This window comes from Sapajus apella, unplaced genomic scaffold, assembly GCF_009761245.1.
Source record: "Sapajus apella isolate SASKATOON/1434 unplaced genomic scaffold, GSC_monkey_1.0 scaffold26, whole genome shotgun sequence".
In the NCBI taxonomy this organism is placed as follows: domain Eukaryota; kingdom Metazoa; phylum Chordata; class Mammalia; order Primates; family Cebidae; genus Sapajus; species Sapajus apella.
This window is the reverse complement of record NW_022436966.1, coordinates 2,716,241-2,727,677: the sequence shown is the minus strand read 5'-3', so window position 1 is coordinate 2,727,677 and position 11,437 is coordinate 2,716,241.

Genomic DNA, 11,437 nt, shown 5'->3' with positions numbered 1-11,437 from the left:
CTGCTCTCTCTCCAGCTAACTAGGCCTCAGGCTGGAGCCACTTCTTGGACTGGATGAGGGAACCCAGAGAGGACCTCACACTGGGAAGCTCTGGAAAGGAAATTGGGTCACAAAGATGGTGTCTCATTTGTTCTGTCTCAACCCTTCCTTACCCAGACTGTCTGTAACTTCCAGGCCTGCTGTCTGCTCTAAATTTTGACATTCGATAGTTCCAGACCTGAGGGCCTGGCTCCACCTCACTGCCTGCCTCTGATCATCCATAAAGATTCCTGCTCTCTTCAGGCTGCTCATCTGGTTGCAGAGCCTTGGTTCCATCAAGGCTTCGACAGGATTAGAATGTTCCACTTCTGGACTCTCACGTTCAGGACCCAGCCTAATTCCAGCGTCATCTCTGCTAGCCCTTCATCCCTAGCCTGTCCTATTTCTAGGCCTGGGGATAGAGAAGAGTCCAAATTACTGAAGACCCTGGTAGAAGGGGCCTTGCAGGGGTCCTGGTCTCCTCCTGTGGCATTTGAGGGAAAAAAGCCACCACGCAATGTGCCTTGGGAGTGTCTGGTCTCTTTCCCTTTGGTCAAGAAGTTGGGTTTTCTCTGCTGGTTTGTGGCTTGAGTTACTCTTTACAGAGCCCCAGAGGCCTTCTCAGTGGTCCCAGGAAAGGATAAGGAAGCCTCAGCAGACTGGGCCCATGACATAGGAAGGGGCTGAGGCAGGGAGAATTTACTCCAGATAATGGAAATGAGGCTTGGGTAGGGAGAATATTGCTAGGCACAAGGCTGACCCAGCATGAGGAAGGTGAGCAATCCCCTTGTGCATGGAATCCTGGGCTGCGGGCCCTCCAGGGTTTCAGAGGAGGTGGATGTAAAAGCCCCAAACCATCAGAAGTTTCATTTCCCACTTTGTGGAGAGGGAGTCACGAGCCATCTTCCCATGAGAATGCTCATCTGCAGGTATTTTCTGAGCGCCTCTCCTGTGCAAACCTCTGGATGCTCTATCTGGCACTTGGCCTGGCAGGAGAAAAGATGGAGCAGCAGGCAGATGCCTTGGCCACACTCTAGTTAGGAAGGTGGGCAGTTCTCCTGGATACTCTGGTGATGCCCTGCTCTTCCAAACATAAGAGGAACTCTGGCCAGACCTAGTGACCAAAAAATCACCCTGGTGATGAGAACGGGAAGTCTGCGTCATTTTTTAAATTTCTCCTCTTCCTGTGCTCCTGGAGTTCTAACACTTTCTCTGGATAAGGATAGAGGAAGAAAACAGCTTGGCCACTTTTTCCCCTTCTCTGGTTGGTACTATGGTCGGAGGACCATGGATTTCTTCAACAAGACTGGAAAAGAGACTGGGATTGTTTGAAATGCTCCAGCAGTGCTGAGAGTCATCTTCATGGAGTAGTCATCCAAGTCCCTCAGTCAAGTCATGGAGGAAACTAGAGTGAACACCAAATTGTGGAGTAGGGACAGGGAAGGAGAAGAGAGGGAGGAAGGGAGAATGATTCTGAAATAGAGGAGATCACAGCTGGTCACACCTGGCTTGCAGGTCTCAGAGGGACTCCTGTCTGTGATGTGATGGGGCATTTGGCCTACAGACTCCAGAAAATCAAGGGATTCCATGCCACCCTCTGGATATATGCCTGGGGCACAGGAGACAAGGCAGAGAAACCAAGGAGCATAGGTGGCACAATTCACTCCTCTAGAGTCCTGCTGTGCCCTAAGTACCAGGATACAGCAAGGAAAAAGACAACCTGCCCTCAGAAATGGTTTTCCTGTAGTTGAAAAAATATGACATCCTTAAATGCTGGGGAAAAGGGAAGATTCCCCCAACACTACAAATGACCGATGACACTATAGAGGCTCCCCAGGTCTCCCTTGACCCTGATAATGGGTTCTTCTTTGATGACATTATATGAGGACAGGTCTCTTTGGAATAATGACAATGAGCCAGACCCTACTGATCAGGGTATTTCACCCAGTGCTGTCATAAATACTGTGATATGTATATGGGTGGGCAAACTAGCCACATGCAAGAACTGCTGTGTACCTGGCAGAGGAGACTGCTCCAAACCAGGTCATAGGTCAAGGAACGCTTGCCTATAGCCTTAGTGGGAGTGGCAAATTTATGTTAGAAAAGTAATGAAAGGCTTTTGGGGGAAAAAAATGTGCATAGTTTCTTTTTAAATCTTGTATTTATTATATAACTAATGATATTAATGATAGAAAATAATCCTAGTAAGAAAAAAACCCACCATAGGGTGGGCACGGTGGCTCATGCCTGTAATCCCAGTACTCTTGGAGGCCGAGGTGGGTTGATCATGAGGTCAGGAGTTCAAGACCAGCCTGGCCAACATGGTGAAACCCCATCTCTACACAAAATACAAAAATTAGCCAGGCGTGGTGGTGTGTGCCTATAGTCCCAGCTGCTCAGGAATCTGAGGCACAAGAATCACTTGAACCTGGAGGCAGAGGCTGCAGTGAGCCAAGACTGCACCACTGCACTCCAGCCTGGAGACTCCAGAGCGAGTCTCTGTCTCAAAAACAAACAAATAAAAAACCACCATAGAGACAAAAAATGTTATACCCATAGTTCAGTCTTCCTAACTACCCACGTGTATACATATGCACATCTACATCTATAGTCATAGCTATGTCTAATCACAACTGTGCATATATTATATACATATTACAAGACAATTCCTGCTTCTTTTCCTGGCATCCTTCCCCACCTCTCATGCATTTCTGATACCAAAAATCCCCTGCCATTGGGAAACATTTTTCAGCTTGTGACTCAGATGGGGCTGCTGATCCTAGTTCCCTCCAGGCATAGGAATGACAACTCTCAGTGATGGGTGACCAGGGTGTAGGTAGGAAGGTAGCTCTCCTCTCTCCCTAAATTGAGGGCTCTAAAGATATGACTATAGGGCAGCTAGCAACCCATTCCTCTGTCATGTGGAAGACCCCAATAGAATAAGACCAGCACAGATACAGATGCTGTAACAAAACATAAAGAGACAAAAAGTGAGTTCTGGTGCCTTTGAGTGCTGGATCCTGTTGAACCTGAGTTCCATTCCCCAAAGATGTGGGTAACACCCCGCATGGGCACTGAGGAAGGAGAACTGTGCAGACCTCAGGCACGATTAGTACCTAAAGTATAACTCACTGCTTACTTATATCTAGCTTATATATATAATCACACTTAGTCCCATATAATCTTTCTATATAATCATATAATAACTTGCTGCTTACTATATCTATATCTAGCTTATATATATAATCATACCTAGGTCCATATAATCTTTCTGTATAATCATATAGGTATTGTAGTCGGAGCTGTACTGACACATTTAGTGCTGATTTATATAATCCTTCCATATAACCATATAGTAGTTTGTAGTAGGAGGAATGCTTAGAGCAGTCACAGAACAGAAGCAGTACTTGGGAAAACAGCCAGACCAGGACAAGAACCAAAGACCCAGGCGGTGGCATCCCTACCTGAAAGGGCATACGCTGTATGGCAGGCTTGGAGCAAGAGCCTCTCCTCCTTATAAAGGAATTGTAGTACCTTGCATCCAGTTCCTGTGGAAAGTAGGCCTCAGGCCTGAGATCCCACAAATAACTGAGGGAGAAGAACCCCTCTGGTGTGACCAGTCATGGCAGCTGTACACCCTGTCAGTCTTTTCTCGCTTCTGTGCTCGCTCAAATCATCCTCCCAGAAATATCTTAAGAGAAGAGTAGAAGTCTGTCAGCTCCCACTGCATTGGCTTACAGTATCTTTCTATTAGAAACCCTTTGAAGTCTCCAGCCCCCAGATAAGAAGTGTTGCGCACAACACCTGTTGCACATAGCCCACCTCCTTGCCTTGGTGATCTAATGGGGGTGGACCCCTTTTCCGTACATGACCCTCTACTACTGCGCATGGCACGGCCCTCTACTGCACATGGTCCACCTCTCTGCCCTGGTGACATACTGGGTGGCCCCCTCGCTTATGACTCACGTGATTATGTATGCCCTATCACTAAGCCTATAGATGACGACCTCACTTACAACCCTTCCCCCTGCTTGTACCTAATAAATACAGACGCTTCTTCTTGCCTGTCTCCACTTATAGGTGGTGTGGCCTCCCGAGTCCAGCTGCTCTTCAGTTCTTCAGTGTCCTGTCTCTTTACTTCTCGGATCCTGCATCTCAGCACAGCATAAGGGACACCACACAACCTTCTGGGGCCAACAGCCCTACACACAGACATCTTGTTTCTTGGTCTGGTTATATTGACACAAAAAACAAAAATCTCTTATTTTCATTTTAACTTAATTGGATCAGTTTCTGTTTCTTGCAACAAGAGTCCTGTCCAATGTACTATGTAAGCATATAATTTTTTTTTTTACAAAACTAGAATTATACCCTAGAATGTGTAAGGTTTTTTTGCTTAATAATGTATTATGGATAATCTTAAAATCAAACTTACATCTGCATAATAACTTTTATTTTTATTTCATACTTTACTACAACTTTATGTTTTCCCTTTTTATATCGAATACATTTGGATTTCATGATATTCCATTTTTTTTCTTATTTCTCATGGTCTTGAGTATTACATGATTTTAGAAAGGAATCTAACTTATCCATTTCTAAATGGGTGGCCTGCTGTCCTAATACCATTTTTTAAAACAAAGCATAATTAAATCTCTGATTATGAAGTACCATCTTCATCATATGTTTCATAATATGTTTGAGTTTGTTTCATATATTCAAAGATCTGTTTCTGAACTTTCTATTGTTTTCCATTTGTCTATTGATATACCAAAACTGTACAATGTTAATTAGTATGGCTTTATAATGAAGGTCCTATCTCCAGACACAGTCACATTGAGAATTAGGGATTCAACATATAAGTAAACAGAAAATACAATTCAATCCATAACTTATAGAGCTGATAGAACAGACTAGCAGAAAAATAATAATAATAAGGATTAAAAACCAATCTACTGAAACTAATCCAGAACTGACAGAGATGTCAGAATTACCAGACAAGGACATTAAAATAGACATTATAACTGTGCTTCTTGTGTTCAAATAGTTAGAGATATGAAATATATAGATACAAATTGAACTTCTAATGATAAAAACTGCAGTGCCTGGTATGAAAAATACACTGAAAGAGATTAATGGCAGATCATAAACTGTAGAAGGAAAGATCAATAAACTTGAAGATATAGCAATAGAAAGTATCCAAAATGAGGCACAGAGAGAAAAAAGAACAGAAGATCAGTGAAGTCTGAGACAACTTCGTGCAATTTCATACACATGTAATTGAAGTCCTCAAAGGGGGTAGAGGGGGACAGAAAATATATTCAAAGAAATAATGGTCAAATGTTTCCAAATTTAAGAGCTATTTATTTATATAATAGCATGGATGAATGCATTTTACTACGCGAAATAAGCCAGACCCAAAGGATGACATATTATATGATTCCATTCATATGAAATCTGAAGAAGGAAAAACTGTAAGGATAGAAACTGCCTAGTGGTTGCAAACAGCTGGCAGAAACAGAAATTGTTGCTAACAAGCAGATGAACAGGGGAAACTTAAGAGTGTTGGAATGCCTTGTATGGTACCATCTTGGTGGATATATCACTCCACGCATTTGTCAAAACCCATAGAACTCTATATAACAAAGAGTGAAATTTTAAAAGAAAAGGACATGAACAGACACTTCTCAAAAGGAGACATATGAAAGACCAGTTAACATATAAAAAATGCTCAACATCATTCATCATCATAGAAGCGCAAATTAAAACCACATCTCACACCAGTCAGAATGGTTATTGTTAAAACGTCAAAAAAAATAATAGATATAGTGAGGGTGCAGAAATAAGGGAACACTTATACACTGTTGGTAGGAAGGTAAACTAGTTCAGCCCCTGTGGGAAGCAGTATGGAGATTTCTCAAATAACTAAAAATAGAACTACCATTTGGGCCAGCAACCCCACTGCAGTGAATCTACCCTAAGGAAAAGAAATCTCTCTACCAAAAAGACACCTGCACTTGTATGTTTAGTGCAGCACTATTTACAATAGCAAAGTCATGGAATCAGCCTAAGTGCCCATCAGTGGCGGACTGAATAAAGAAAAAGTGATGTATATACACCATGAAATACTATGCAGCCATTAAAAAGAATGAAATCCTTTGCAGCAACATGAAAGCAGCTGGAGGCCATTAACCTAACTAAGTGAATTAACACAGAAAGAGAAAACCAAGTGTTCTCACTTATAAGCGGGAACTAAACACTGGGAACCCACAGACGTAAGATGAAAACAATAGATACTGAGGACTGCAAAAGTGGGGAGGGTGGGGGACAGGGTTGGAAAACTACCCATTGGATACTATGTTCACTATTTGGGTAATGAGTTCAGTAGAAGCCCAAACCCCAACATTGTACAATATATCCATGTAACAAACCTGCACATGTACCCTCAAATCTAAAAAAAAGAGTAAAATTTAATATATGAAAAACAAAAAAAAAATAATTCAACCAGGATGTTGGGAATTCCGTATGGAATGCAGACTGTGACAAATGAATCTAATTTTATTACAAATGTATGCAACAACTGCATTAAAGGGGGTGGGAGGTAAACGAGGAGCCTGAAGTAACTTTGTAAATTGGTATTTTAGCTAAAAACTGCAAGATTAAAGACAAAGGGAGCTATACATAAACACTGTACTCTAATTGGCAAATGTGTCTCTCATAGGAGTAGGGTTAACTCTTCTAAAGCTGCTTTGTGTGAATATTAGTGCTGAACAAATAAATAATAAATAATGAAGAGTAAAAGTCTTATTTCTCACTGTTGAAGAAAGAAATTACAGATAAGGAAAGACTAAAATGAACCCCATGGTACTGAATTAGAGTTGAAGGCATCAGTGAGTTGAAGGCATCAGTGTAAACTCACATGTTCACATATATACAGATATGTGTAAATACAGAAGCATAGATATGCATGTATATATGGGTTAGTATACATACACTATTACCTAGCTTTGTTGGCTAAGAGAACCTAGAAACAAAGACACTTCAGTAGCAACAGGCACACTCAGCACCCAGATCTTGCCATTCTCCAATAAGAGAAACTAGGAGTCTCTGAAGAAATGGCTGCTTCTAGGACTGGGGCAGAAAAAGCATGGATGAGCCTGAACATCATATCAGAAAGTAAAGAAGTACTCAAAAAACAGGGATGAAGGCATGTCAAAAGAAGCTAACCCTAAAACGTTCCCAATGGCTAAAGCTGGAAAAGTCTGAGCAACAAATTAAGTGGATTATAAACCAAAGTGTAAAATAAAAGTACATGAGTCCATACTGATCTAAATAAATTCTTTAATAAATAAATAAATGGGACAGAAGAAACCAGTCTTCTAAATAAATCTCTTATACTTCTATAGGAATAATATACATACTCACTCCTCTCTCCAGGAAGCAGAACTTAATTCTTCCCTCCCCCAATTGGATTTTGGATATTGGTCTTGTGTTAGCATCATACAAAACTTACTTATTAATTCTAATAATTTATTTGCAGATGCATTGGGATTTTCTATATATGCAATCATTTCATCTGTGAATAATACCATTTTCTTTCTTCCCAATTCTTTTTAGTTTTCTTGCCCTATTGAATTGTCAGGGATCTCCAATTGTTAAATAGAAGTGGTGATCTGGTGCATCCATATCTCGTTCCTGATGTCAAAGGAAACATTTTCAACATTTCAAATAAAAATGTCTTTTAAAATGAAGTGGTTTATTTTAAAATGCATAACTGTGATATGCATTTCCTGTCTACCTGTCACCCACCTCCCCATAAAGAAGAGGAGGTTTTGCTTCCTGTATTAGTTTCCTATCTTAGGGGCTTAAAACAGTACAAATTTATTCTCTTACATTTCTGGATGTCAAAAGTCAAAAATGGATCTCACTGGGCTGAAATCAAGGTATTGGCAGGGCTGCATTCCTTTCTGGAGGCTTTAAAGGGAAAATCCACCTCCTTGTTCGCTCCAGTTTCTAGAGGTACCTTTACTGCGTGGCTCATAGCCAACAATGGCAGGCAGAGTTCAAACCATAGCCCATCACTCTGACACTGAGTCAGTTTCTGCCTTTCATTTCTACTTTTAGGAACTCTTATATTGTGCCCATCCAGAGAGTACATTATAATTTCCCTGTCTTAAGTTCAGCTGATTAGCAACCTTAATTCCACTTTGCCATGTAAATTAATACAGTCACAGGAACTGGTGGTCTATAGGACATGGACATCTTTGAGGCCCTTATTCTGCCTACCACACTTTCTTACCATATTAAGTTAGGATAGCCTTAGTAGAACCACTCAGAAAGCTTGGCATGCACCCCTAGAGTTTGTGAGATACCAAGTTTAGCACTTGATACATGAATGAAAAGCATAAGGCAAGAATCTTCAGCTAGCTACCTGCCTTGGGACAGCAGAGTAAGGAAGAAAAGCAAAATTTGGAATGGTCTACTCTTCCAGAGTTTGGTGAGGAAAAAGATGTATGCCAATGAATCAGACTTGGACTCTTTCCAGCAGGAAGCTATTCTCAATTGATTAACAGGGCTCATGGAACACAGTGGCTCACACCTGTAATCCCAGAACTTTGGGAGGCTGAGGCAAGAGGATCACTTGAGCCCAGGAGTTCGAGACCAATCTGGTCAACATAGTGAGACTCCATCTCTACAAAAAAACTTTAAAATTAGCTGGGCATAGTGGTGCATGCCTACAGTCCCAGCTACTCAGGAGGCTGGGGCAAGAGGATCACTTGTGTCCCAGCTACTCAGGACCAGAAAGTCAAGGCTGTAGTAAGCCGTGATTGTGCCCCTGCACTCCAGCCTGGGTGATGGAGTGACCCCAAGAGCACACCTAAGAAAATGGATTGGCATTTAGAATGTGCTCCATCTAGAGATCGTGACTACAGGATTACAGCTGCTCCCAACAAGGAAGGCCTTTCTGTCACCTAGAGCAAGGTACAGTTTGGTTGTGGGGGATGGGTAGGAGTGAGGAGGAGAGCAGGGTGGGGAACACTAAAGGTAATGAAGGCCTCCCTCCACTGTCTTAGAAATTCCAAGACTGAGCTTGACTTGTGGAAAGGGAGAAAGACTAATTTGATGAGAGTTCGAGTTTTTCTGGTTATTCTGGATTTTTCAGTATATTAATGTATTAGAAAAGCTATAATACTTGCCTGAGATTTCATCCAGGGGTGAGAAAGAATGAGTCAAGATAGCATGTTTGACAGGGAAATGATGAGAAAGAATCAGTTGGTTTCTAAGCAATCTAGCTCTCAGTAAACTGGTTGTTAGCACTTTTTAGGAGTCTCCTCATGGAATGAGAACCATAGCTTCCTTCATTACCCCACATTCCAGCCATTCTTCTCAGGACCACACAAAACACAAAGCAAAAAGCAACAGGCTCTCTCTCTCTCTCTCTCTCTCTCTGTTAATAGAGAAACAGGGTCTCACCATGTTGCCCAGGCTGGAATGCAGTGGCTATTGACAGGTGCAATCAATGCACTACCCAAGCCAGAACTCCTGGGCTCAAGTGATCCTCCTGCCTCAGCCTCGGAGCAGCTGAGACTACACATGCATGCCGCTACACCTGGTGTAGGCTCTTCTTTGAAGGAGAGTCTGGAAACTATATCTCCATGTCCACTGCATAGGATAGTTGATCCTAACATTCAAAGAAACAAAGTTCACTGACAGAAAAATGGTGTATACTAGGTAGCCTCAATGATCTCTGCCTTCTGGTATTCATTCCCTGTGAGCTTGGAATCATGACCTTCCTTCACCAGTCAAGTCTTCAGGTAGGACCACAGCCCCAGATAATAGTTTGACTGTAATCTCACGAGAGGCCTTGAGCTTGTCGCACCCAGCTAAGCTGCACCTGGATACCTGCCCATAAAAACTGTGAGATGATAAATATCTGTTGTTTAAAACCACTAAGTTTTAGGGTAATTTGTTATGCAGCAATAAATTACTAACACGGGGCAGGGAGGATTATGAATAGGACCCAAGCAATGCATACCTTGTATCCATCTAGTTCAGCCTACAAAGCTTGGAGTTCTGGAACTCTTAACAAACAAGATGATCCATTGGCTAAGTTCCCTCAGATGTGAAGGTTTGGTTCACCCTACCAAGAACCCAGCTGATGTGCTAACTAAAGAGAAAAGGAAAAAAGAATACATAAATATTCACGGAGGGAAGTTGTATGGCTTCATAGCATAAACAAGGACTAAAAGGACTACCTACATTTCCTCCTTACTGTGTTATATATATTTTTATATTTTTAACTCATTTCACTTTTCTTTCTTCTCTCTCATTTACCATTGTATACAACTGTTCAGAATATCCAAATGGAATCATAATAGAACTAGAGGAGGGGCTGGGCACGGTGGCTCGTGCCTATAATCCCAGAACTTTGGGAGGCCGAGGTGGGCCGATCACTTGAGGTCAGGAGTTCAAGACCAGCTTGGTCAACATGGTGAAACCCTGTCTCTACTAAAAATAAAAATTAGCCGGGTGTGATGGCAGACACCTGTAATCCTAGCTACTCAGAAGTTTGAGGCAGGAGAATCGCTGTAAGTGGGAGGTGGAGGTTGCAGTGAGCCAAGATAGCACCACTGCACTCCAGCCTGGGTGATAGAGGGAGACTCCTCCATCTCAAAAAAAAAAAAAAAAAAAAAAACTGGAGGAGGAAAATCAGTTGTTCAGGCAACAACTTAAAAGACAGTGGGCTAGGGGTGCCTGCTCTTAGAAAGAGCATGTGTTTTCTGTTGGATAAGATACAACTGCTCCAGATCAGGTGACAACAGCTTGAGGAAATGTCAGAACAAGGAAAAGTATGTGTATGGGTGTTGGGCTGTAAAGATAGTTGTCTTTTTGGCCTGTCCAGAATACCCCTACTGGTAAAGATGAATCTCAAAAATTTATGGTAGGGAGGACCCCCAACTCCCAATAAGAAGACAAAGAGTCATTTCTTCTTCTCAACTGCCTGGCACCTGGCCCTCAGGCATAGTACCCAGGCTCAGGCAGTCAGATGCCACCACCTGTGTGATTGAAATGATAATGTACTCTTTCTCTCCGAGTTTTCTCTGATGCCATCCTGCTTTGGTCCTGCCCCTTTTTCAAGTCTTCCCACTGAATCTGAGAGCAAATAGCCACCCTCTGAATAAATTCCCTTTATGCTTAAGTTATTCAGACATAGGCTTGTTGTTTCCAATCAAGAACCCTGTGGCTGGGTGCAGTGGCTCACACCTGTAATCCCAGCACTTTGGGAGGCCGAGGTGGGCAGATCACTTGAGGTCAGGAGTTCGAGACTAGCTTTGCCAACATGGCAAAACCTCATCTCTACTAAAAATACAAAAAATAGCCAGGCGTGGTGGCAGGCATCTGTGATTTCAGTTACTCA